This window comes from Vulpes lagopus, chromosome 1 (assembly GCF_018345385.1).
Source record: "Vulpes lagopus strain Blue_001 chromosome 1, ASM1834538v1, whole genome shotgun sequence".
NCBI classification, from domain to species: domain Eukaryota; kingdom Metazoa; phylum Chordata; class Mammalia; order Carnivora; family Canidae; genus Vulpes; species Vulpes lagopus.
Genome location: NC_054824.1, coordinates 19988875 through 19998803, shown reverse-complemented (window position 1 = coordinate 19998803; position 9929 = coordinate 19988875). Strand labels below are relative to the sequence as shown.

The window sequence follows — 9929 nt, the reverse complement described above, 5'->3', positions numbered from 1 at the left end:
TATGATAGTCACACACAGAGAGAGAGAGAGAGAGAGGCAGAGACACAGGCAGAGGGAGAAACAGGCTCCATGCATCGGGAGCCTGATGTGGGATTCGATCCCCGGTCTCCAGGATCGCGCCCTGGACCAAAGGCAGGCGCCAAATCACTGCGCCACCCAGAGATCCCGTCAACCCAGAATTCTATACAGAGTATAAACTTTATATAGAAAGTTTTATATATATTTAAATATATATTTTATATATTTATATATATTTTAAAATAGAAGCAAATGAAGACTTTTTAGACTTACAAAAACTAAAATATTTAATTTCCATCAGACCCACAGCCCAATAGCTATTAAAGAAAGTCCTTTAAGTAGAAAAAAAAAAAGTGATACCAAAAGGAGATGCAAATCTACACAAAAGTGATGCCAAAAGAAACAAAGGGCACTCTCTTTGAAAATATAGCTGTCTCTAAAAAATGGTGTACTGTGGGGTTTATAACATTAAATGCACAATGTATGGAAATGGTAACATAAAGGCTGCAGGTTTCTTTCTTATATATTTTTTTAAGATTTTATTTATTTATTCATGAGAGACACAGAGAGAGAGAGAGAGAGAGAGAGGCAGAGATACAGGCAGAGGGAGAAGCAGCGTCCATGAAGGGAACCCAACGTGGGACTTGATCCAGGTCTCCAGGATCAGGCCCCGGGCTGAAGGTTGCAATGCTAAGATATTAATTGAATGTAGATTGATAATTTAACTATAAAAACTGTAAATCTTAAACCAACCACTAAAATATCAAAACAAAATTTATAACTAATAAGTTGAAAGGGAGGATGAAAATTAGAAAATACTTAATTCAAAAAAAACCCACAGAAAGTGGAAAAGAGCTAAGAACATGTGAGATAGAAAATCAGCAACAAGATAACAGACTTTAACCTCACCATATCAATAATCACATGAAATAAATTACTTAAATGTTCCTAATTAAAAGTCAGATGTAGAATGGAGAAATGAGCAAGACCCAAGTACTTGCTACCTAAGAAAGACACTTTAAATATAAAAATGCAAGTAGGCTATAAATAAAGGGATGGAACAAGATACCATATTAACACTAATTAAAAGCAAGCTGAATTTGCTTCATTATTCATTATTGTATGTATAAGGATACAAAATTAAAAGATTAGAAAAGATTTATTTATTTAATTCCTCAAAAGAGATAAACATGAATTTGACTTAAGTATAAAGAGAAAGAAATTGATTCATAATCACACAATGAGAGATTCTAACACTCATCTCTCAGTGAATATTAGTAATAAAACAACAGGGATCCCTGGGTGGCACAGCGGTTTAGCGCCTGCCTTTGGCCCAGGGCGCGATCCTGGAGACCAGGATCGAATCCCACGTCGGGCTCCCGGTGCATGGAGCCTGCTTCTCCCTCTGCCTATGTCTCTGCCTCTCTCTCTCTCTCTCTCTCTCTGTGACTATCATAAATTTAAAAAAAAAAAAGTAATAAAACAACAAAAAATAATGCATTTAGTATATAAAAAACTGAACAAATATGACCAAGAAATTTATGTAATTTTTAAAATAATCCATGAGGCAAAGAGGTCTAAGAGAGATCAGAGAATATTTGGTAATGTTCTGAAATCAAATCATAATAGAAAAACTACATGTCAAAATTTGTGGGATTCAGCTAAATTCATGCTTTGGAGGAGATTCACAGACTTCAAACCATACATCGGAAAAACATTGAAAAAATAAAAATAAACCATCCATGTGTCCATGAAAAAGTTAGAAAAAGAATATAAAATTAAAGAAAGCAGTAGGAATAACTAACAAAGATAAGCACAGACATTAGTGAAATAAAAACAAACAATGATAGAGTGGATGAACAAAAGAAATGTTCATTCTTTGAAAAGACTAATACAATGATAATCTTTGGCAAGACTGATAAGAAAAAGAGCGGAGATATAATAAGCAATAGCAGGAAAAAAAAACTGAACATTAAAAATTTTAGGTTCACTATAATCTATTTTCTATGAAATGCCTAAACTAGACACTCATGTCCTTTCACACTGAATTTTTATGAAATATAGACCACTTTGTAAAATATTCTTTCAAGACTCAATTTTCTACTTTGATCTTGGCTAGGCAATTTTTAGTAAAGTTTAATGACCCTTAATTTTTCTGAATTAATGATCCTTAATTTTTCTGAACTTTTCTTAACTATATGTGGACTGGCTTCTGAAATCAGTAAAAGTTCCCTTATCTTTTTTTCCATAAAAATTTATTATTTCCAAAAAATATTTATTATTTCCACTTACTTTTAATTTCTAAAGGAAGGAACTATAGCCCTAACAATGTTTAATACATTTAAACAATTAAGCTAGGTCTTTTTTTCTTTGTTGTGTATCATTAGGAGTTCATGAATTCTTACTTTTTGCTTTGTACCAATAAATATTAAGTCTTTTTAAAAAAGATTTATTTATTTATTTTAGAGAGAAGGGGGAGAAAGAGAGAGAGCACCAGTGAGCAGAGGGGCTGAGGGAGAGGGAGAAAATATAAGCATACTTTGCTGAGCACAGAGCCCTATGTGGCTCACTCCCACGACCCTGAGATCATGACCTGAGCCAAAACCAAGAGTCAGGCACTCAAAGGACTGAGTCACCTGGGAGCCCCAATTATAGTCTTTTTTAAATGCTCAGGTTGTCTTCTCATATGCCAATGAGAGCTTCTTCAGGTTGACTCAAATGTCGCTTTCACATGACCACATTAGTCTTTGACAAATTCCTTGATTCCTGGGAAAAAGACATTCTAGATTCCTCTAGTACATTCATATCCTTCCCTAGACCTGAAATCAGCCATTTCCCCAAAGATCTCTGATTCCTTTAGTGAAATTATATTTAGAGACCAAAAGTGGATGTTCTTTGCCATTGGGTTGCTATTGATTCTTGCTCTTTTTAGTATATGCATAGAAATACATATTTTAGAAATAAAATATAAATTATAAGTTTATACTGGTATCATTAATTCAAATGTAGGATTATAAAGTTTTTCTTGACCTATCTGATTTTATGTTTGTATTTCTTTTTCCTACATTGATTGAAATCTTGGTTTTAATAATATTAACATGTAGTCTACTTCCTCTATATAAACACATAAAAGTTTCAAAATAATATTTATGTTATTACTACTCATTGTATTGATTGTGATTTAAGATTTCTCTCTCTCTCTCATCCTTACCCTATAACTAACTAGAAATATATAGTCAAAATGCATTGTCTTAAAGTCACTTGAAATAATTCTTTTCTTTGTATGGTTATGTTACCATGCAATTACTATTTAGAAAAAATATTGTATCATTTAGACTTTTTTAATGGCTTATAAGTTGAAAGGGATATATTTGTTCATGTAATTAAAAAAAATAAGACAAGGCACAGACTGGGAAAGAATATCTGACAAGATATATCTAGTAAAGGACTATTTGCCACAATATACAAAGAACTCTTAAAATTCAATAATAAGAAAATGATCAACCAAATTTAAAAATATGTAAAAGGCCTAAACTGACACCTCACTAAAAAGATACACAGGGCAAATAACCCTGTGCAAAGATGCTCCATATTATGTGTTATCAGGAAATTAAACAGTTAGATACTACCACATACTTATTAGAATGGTCAAAATCCAGAATTGCTAACACCACGAAAATGCTAGTGAGGTTGTGGAGCAAGAACTCTCATTCATTGTTATAGGAATGCAAAATGTGTGACTACTCTGAAAAACAGTTTGGTAGTTTCCTACAAAGCTAAACATGCTCTTTCCATATGATCCAACAATCATACTCCTTGGTATTTACCCAAATGAATTGAAAACTTTGTCTATAAAAAACCCTGCAGACAGATTTTTTAGTTGCTTTATTCATAATTTCCAATGTTTGCAAGCAACCATAATACCCTTTAGCATGTGAATGGATAAGTGGTGGGACACTCACACAATGGATTATTCAGTGCTAAAAAGAAATGAGCTACCATGCCTTGAATAGACATAGTGGGGCTACTTAAATGAATATTACTTTGTGAATGAAGTTTTATGAAAAGGCTACATTCTGTATGATTCCAACTAACATTCTGGAAAAGGCAAAATTATGGAGACAGTAAAAAGATCAGCAATTGGCAGGGATCGGTTATGGGGAGGAAGGAATAAATAGATAGAACAGAGAGGATTCTTAGGTCAGTAAAACTTTCCTACATGATAGTATAATAATGGATAAATGCCATTGCACATTTGTCCAAACCCACAGAAAATACAATACCAAGAAAAAAAAAAAACTTAATGTAAACTTTGGGTGATAATGATGAGTCACTGCAGATCCATCAACTATAAAAATGTATCATTCTGGTATGGGATGTTGACAGTGGCAGACACTGTTTCTGCAGGGGTTATAAGAGATTTCTTTATCATCTTTATCTTTATGATCAATGTTGCTGTGAACCTAAAACTGCTCTAAAAATAAAGTGTATTTTAAAATGTGAAAGTTAGTAATGCTTGATCTACTGTTTAAAATGGTATCACCAAGGACTTGACCTTGACCTATATTTCTTTGCTTTCTGAGGTGTTTTGTCTCTAATATATTTTATGGTGGCTTCCTCTGGAATCTTCTGTATTTGTAAATTATAGTGGCAGCTTGAGTCTTACGTTCCCACAAAAATAGAGAGTAAAAGAGAGATAGTTTTTTTCCTTAGGGACTCATTGACAGATTGGGGAGGAAATGTTTCTTCCTTAGAAACAGAATGTTTGGGATACCTGGGTGGCTCAGTGGTTAAGTGTCTACCTTCGGTTCAGGGTGTGATCCTGGAATCCTTGGATCAAGTCCCACATCGGGCTCCTGTATGTAGCCTGCTTCTCCCTCTGCCTATGTTTCTGCCTCTTTCTCTCTCTCTTTCTCATGAATAAATAAATAAAATCTTAAAAAGAAAGAAAGAAACACAATGTTCTCCCTGAAATTCAATTGCCCTAAGTTTTGTGTACCTCCCTGAGCGAATCATGGAGACAGCAGTATAGGATAGATTAATGGACCAAGATTAATCAAGGAGAAGAGGATAGAAAACCCAGCACTGATCATTTGTGTAAGTGAATGGTTCTTCAGAATAAATAAAAAGTTAATAGTTGCATTTTCTAAGTTCTTATTTCTTCTTGTGAATTTGAGTTTTCATCTTGTTTCCTTTCAGCTTGAATGGTTTCTTTAGAATTTCTTTAAAAGTATTTTGTTCAAACTCTTATTTTTTTATTTATCTAGGAATGTTTTTATATCAGTTTATTTTTGAAGAATAAATTTGCTGGATATAGAATTCTTAGATGATTTTTTTGAATCAGTATTTGAATGCTGTACATTATTCCATTGCTTTCTGGCTTTGTTCCTGATGAAATATTAGTCATTAATCATATAGATACTCCTATACATGACGGTTTGTTTTGTTTTGTTTTATTTTGTTTTACTAGTCTTCTCAAGATATTTTGTCTTTGGTTTTTAAGTTTGACTATGATGTTTTTAGAAGTTGATTTCTTTGTGTTCCTTCTCTTTGGGATTGGTTGAAATCCCTGGATCTGCAGATTAATGTTTTTCTTCAAATTGTAGACATTTCCAGTTATTATTTTCTCACATAGTGTTCTCATCTCTGTTGGGAACTCCAATTACATTTACACTGGTATATGTGACCTTTTCCTATAGGTCTCTGAGGCTCTTTTTCTTTTCTGTTCAATCTATTTTCTCTTTGGTCATTAGATAGTATAATTTCTGTTTCTTGATTCTGCCATCTTGAAACTGCTATTAAAATTTCACCAGTGAAATATTTATTTAAATTATTGTATTCTTCAATTCCAGAATTATCATTTTGTTCTTTTTAATAATTTACACATCTGTATTGAGAATCTTAGTTGGCTCATTGTTGTCATACTTTCCCCAAATTTGTTAAACACAGTTCCATTATTGGAATATGATGGACATATTTATAGTAGATTCTTTGAAGTCCTAGTACACTATATACTACATCTGGGAATATTAAGAGAGAGTTTCTATTGATTGATTTTAACCTGAATATGGGTTACAATTTCCAGTTTCTTTACAAATATCACACTTTTTATTGATAACTGGATATTTCAGATAATTTTTATAGCAACTCTGGGTTCTGAGGGCATTTTTGAAGGTTGTTGTTATTCCTTTTTTATTTGTTTCTGTGTTTCATAACTTGCCTAGGCTAAATCTAAAAGATGTATCTCCTCCAGTGTGGGGCCCCTGAAAACTCTACTCAATTTTTCATTCGTTTTTATTTTTTCCTTTATTTTCCTTGTGTTTGTTGTTGTTGTTATCCTAATTGGCAAGCCTAGTTTTAGATATTGACATTTATGTCCATAGATTAGTAGTTACTGAATGATTTGAGAGAGATTGTGTTTAAACATTTAGAGCTGGCAGTTTTTCCTAGCTTTAGGTAGTGGCCACTGCTGGCTCCATTTTCTCCAGGGGGTGAGGCAGTATGGACAGAGCCAGCCACCCCATACCTCACCATCTGCAGCTCACTGCCTCTTGCCTCAGCACCCAGATGCAGGCCATCAGATGTGTGGTGGTAGGAGATGGATCTGTAGGTAAAACTTTTCTACTGATCAGTTACATAACCACTGCATTTCCTAGATAATATGTCCCCACTGTTTAGGTATATACTTGTCAATATTATGGTAGATGGAAAACTGGTGAGTCTGGGTTTATCAGATACAGCTGGACAAGAAGATTATGAGAGATTAAATCCTCTAACCGATCTGCAAACAGATGTATTTGTAATGTTTTTATCTAAATTCTAGTTAGTTAACACATAGTGTAATATTGGTTTCAGGAGTAGAGTTTAGAGATTCTTCATTTACATGTAATACCCATTGAGCATCACAACAAATTTCCTCTTTAATACCCATCACCCATTTAGCCTTTTCCTGGCCTACCTCCCCTCCAGCAGTCCTCAGTTTGTTCTCTGAAGGTAAGTGTCTTATGGTTTGTCTCACTCTCTCTCCCTTTTTTTTACCCTTTCCCCTATGTTAATCTGTTTTGTTTCTTAAATTTCATATATGAGTGAAATCATGTAGTATTTGTCTTTCTCTAACTGACTTATTTCACTTAACCTAATACACTTTAGCTCCATCTATGCTGTTGCACATGGCAAGATTTTATTATTTTTGATGGTGGAGTAATGTTCATTGTGTAGGATACCTGAGTGGCTCAGTTATCCTATCTGTATGTCTTCCTTGGAAAAATGTCTGTTCATGTTTTCTGCTCATTTCTTAACTGGATTACTTGTTTTCTTGGGTGTTTAGTTTGATTTCTTTATAGATTTTAGATACAAACTCCTTATCAGATGTGCCATTTGCAAATATCTTCTCCTATTCCATAGGTTACCGTTTAGTTTTGTTTCTTTCTCTGTGCAAAAGCTTTTTATCTTGATGCAGTCCCAATAATTCATTTTTGTTTTTGTTTCTTTTGGCTCTGGAGATGTGTCTAGTAAGAAGTTGCTGTGACAGAGGTGAAGAGATTGCTGCCTATGCTCTCCTCTAGGATTTTGCTGGTGTACTGTGTTACATTTAGGTTTTTCACCCATTTGGAATTTATTTTTGTGTGTGGTGTAAGAAAGTGATCCAGTTTCATTCTTCTGCATGTTACTATGCAGTTTTCCCAAAGCCATTTGTTGAAGAGACTATTTTTTCCACTGGATACTCTTTCTTACTTGTTGAAGGTTAGTTGACCATATAGTTTCTGGGTTTTCTATTCTTTTCCATTGATCTGTGGTCTGTTTTTATGCCAGTACCATACTGTCTTGATGACTACAGCTTTGTAACATAGCTCTAATCTACAGCTTTGCCTTTCTTTTTCAATATTGCTTTGGTTAGGGGATCCCTGGGTGTCGCAGTGGTTTGGCGCCTGCCGTTGGCCCAGGGCGCGATCCTGGAGACCCAGGATCGAATCCCACATCGGGCTCCCGGTGCATGGAGCCTGCTTCTCCCTCTGCCTGTGTCTCTGCCTCTCTCTCTCTGTGTGTGTGTGACTAACATAAATAAATAAAGAAAAAAAAATTTTAAAAATAAATAAAAGAAAAAAAAAAGATTGCTTTGGTTATTTGAGGTCTCTTGTTGTTCCATACAAATTTGAAAATTATTTGTTCTAGCTCTGTAAAAACTGCTGATGGTATTTTTTTTAATTTTTATTTATTTGTGATAGTCACACACACACACACACAGAGAGAGAGAGAGGCAGAGACATAGGCAAAGGGAGCCCGACGTGGGACTCGATCCCGGGTCTCCAGGATCGCGCCCTGGGCCAAAGGCAGGCGCTAAACCGCTGCGCCACCCGGGGATCCCCGCTGATGGTATTTTGATAGAGATTGTATTAAATGTGTAAACTGCTCTGGATAGTAGAGAAGTTTTAACAATCTTTGTTCTTCCAGTCCATGAGCACAGAATGTTTTTCCATTTAAACAGATTATTCTTTTAACTGATGTATTCTTAATTTGTTTTTCTCTTGTGACTCCTGCAACTTTTGAAAGTGGTCAAGAAAAGTAATACCCTAAGTGTTACCACCACTGTCCCAGTACCCCCATCATCCTGGTGAGGGCTCTACTTGATCTCAGATGAAAAAGACATGATTGAAAAACTGAAGGAGAAAAAGTTGACTCCTATCACCTACCTACGGGTTTGGCGATGGCTAAGATCACTGCTGTAAAATATCTGGAATGCTCGACTCTCAAACAGCAAAGCCTCAAGACAGTGTTTGATGAAGCTAATTGAGCAGTTCTCCGTTCCCATCAAGAAGAGGAAGAGAAAATTTCTGCTGTTGTAAATGTCTGGGCCCCTCTCCTGCCCTTTCCCTCTTGGAAATTTTGGCACACTTTGTTAAAAAATGATGGAACCTTCACAGTCTATGACAAATTTTTGTTACAGATTAGTTTTTCCATAAAACCATTTTGAGCCAAAAAAAAGGCCTGAAGCCAGTAAGACTTATATGTTGTGTGTGTGGGTAAAAAAGAACATTCAATGTTTAAGTCATTTACATAGTTGTCCTGGCCTTTACTTGCTACTGGACCTTTTTGAGAGTCCTATGTTTATATTCACAAGCTCATGATGTGACAGGAGTTTAAATAGCTCAGGGCCTTGGTCCATTCTCCAGGAAGGCCTTTTTGGTTCTACTGCAGAAGAATGCTAAGAATATGTTTGCCAAACCTAAATGTAACATCTGATTAGTGGAGCAAGACAATGTCTATGCCTCACATGCTACTTCCAAAATATAATTTTCTCAGGAAATAATGAGGCCTTTTGTCCATGGCAAAGAATCTACAGGACCTCATGACCTACCTTGCCTAGAACTTTTACATTGCCCATGTTGGGAGTGGGAAGGTGGGATCAGCTCTAGACCTGAAGGAAGAGATTCTCATTTTTCTTGCCTCAAGTTCAATTATTTTCAAATATAAATGCTTTTCAGATTGTTTGGTAAATTGCCAAAGTCTTGAAATGGTTGTTTTAATCATGCTCATTTGATAGCTACTTTTTGAGGAGTAACTTATTCATCCATAGCCATAAGTTCCCTACAGTCTCTTTCATGAGCATAATAAGCAAGAAATGATCAGAAGCTCATGAGCAGAAAGAATAATTAAACATATGTGTTTATTTTTAAAACAGTACAAGATCCTCAAAATAAAATAATTCAATGACCTTGCCATATTTTTGGTTTCTATATGAAAATCTACATACTCTAATTAACTTCCTATTGTTACATTTTTATAAATTTCAGGCTAGAATATTTTACTAAAGTAATTCTTTAAGGAACTCCTTATGTGTATTTTAGCTCTCCATTGTTTAGATCTTAAATGGTAAATCCTTTATTTATTTAATAAAATTTTACTATTTTTCT

General features: G+C 34.7%; 1 pseudogene; it reads left to right on the top strand.

Moving 5' to 3' along the window:
* The first annotated feature begins 6585 nt into the window (after positions 1-6585).
* LOC121471986 lies at positions 6586-8861 on the top strand (annotated as a pseudogene).
* The last annotated feature ends 1068 nt before the right edge of the window (positions 8862-9929 follow it).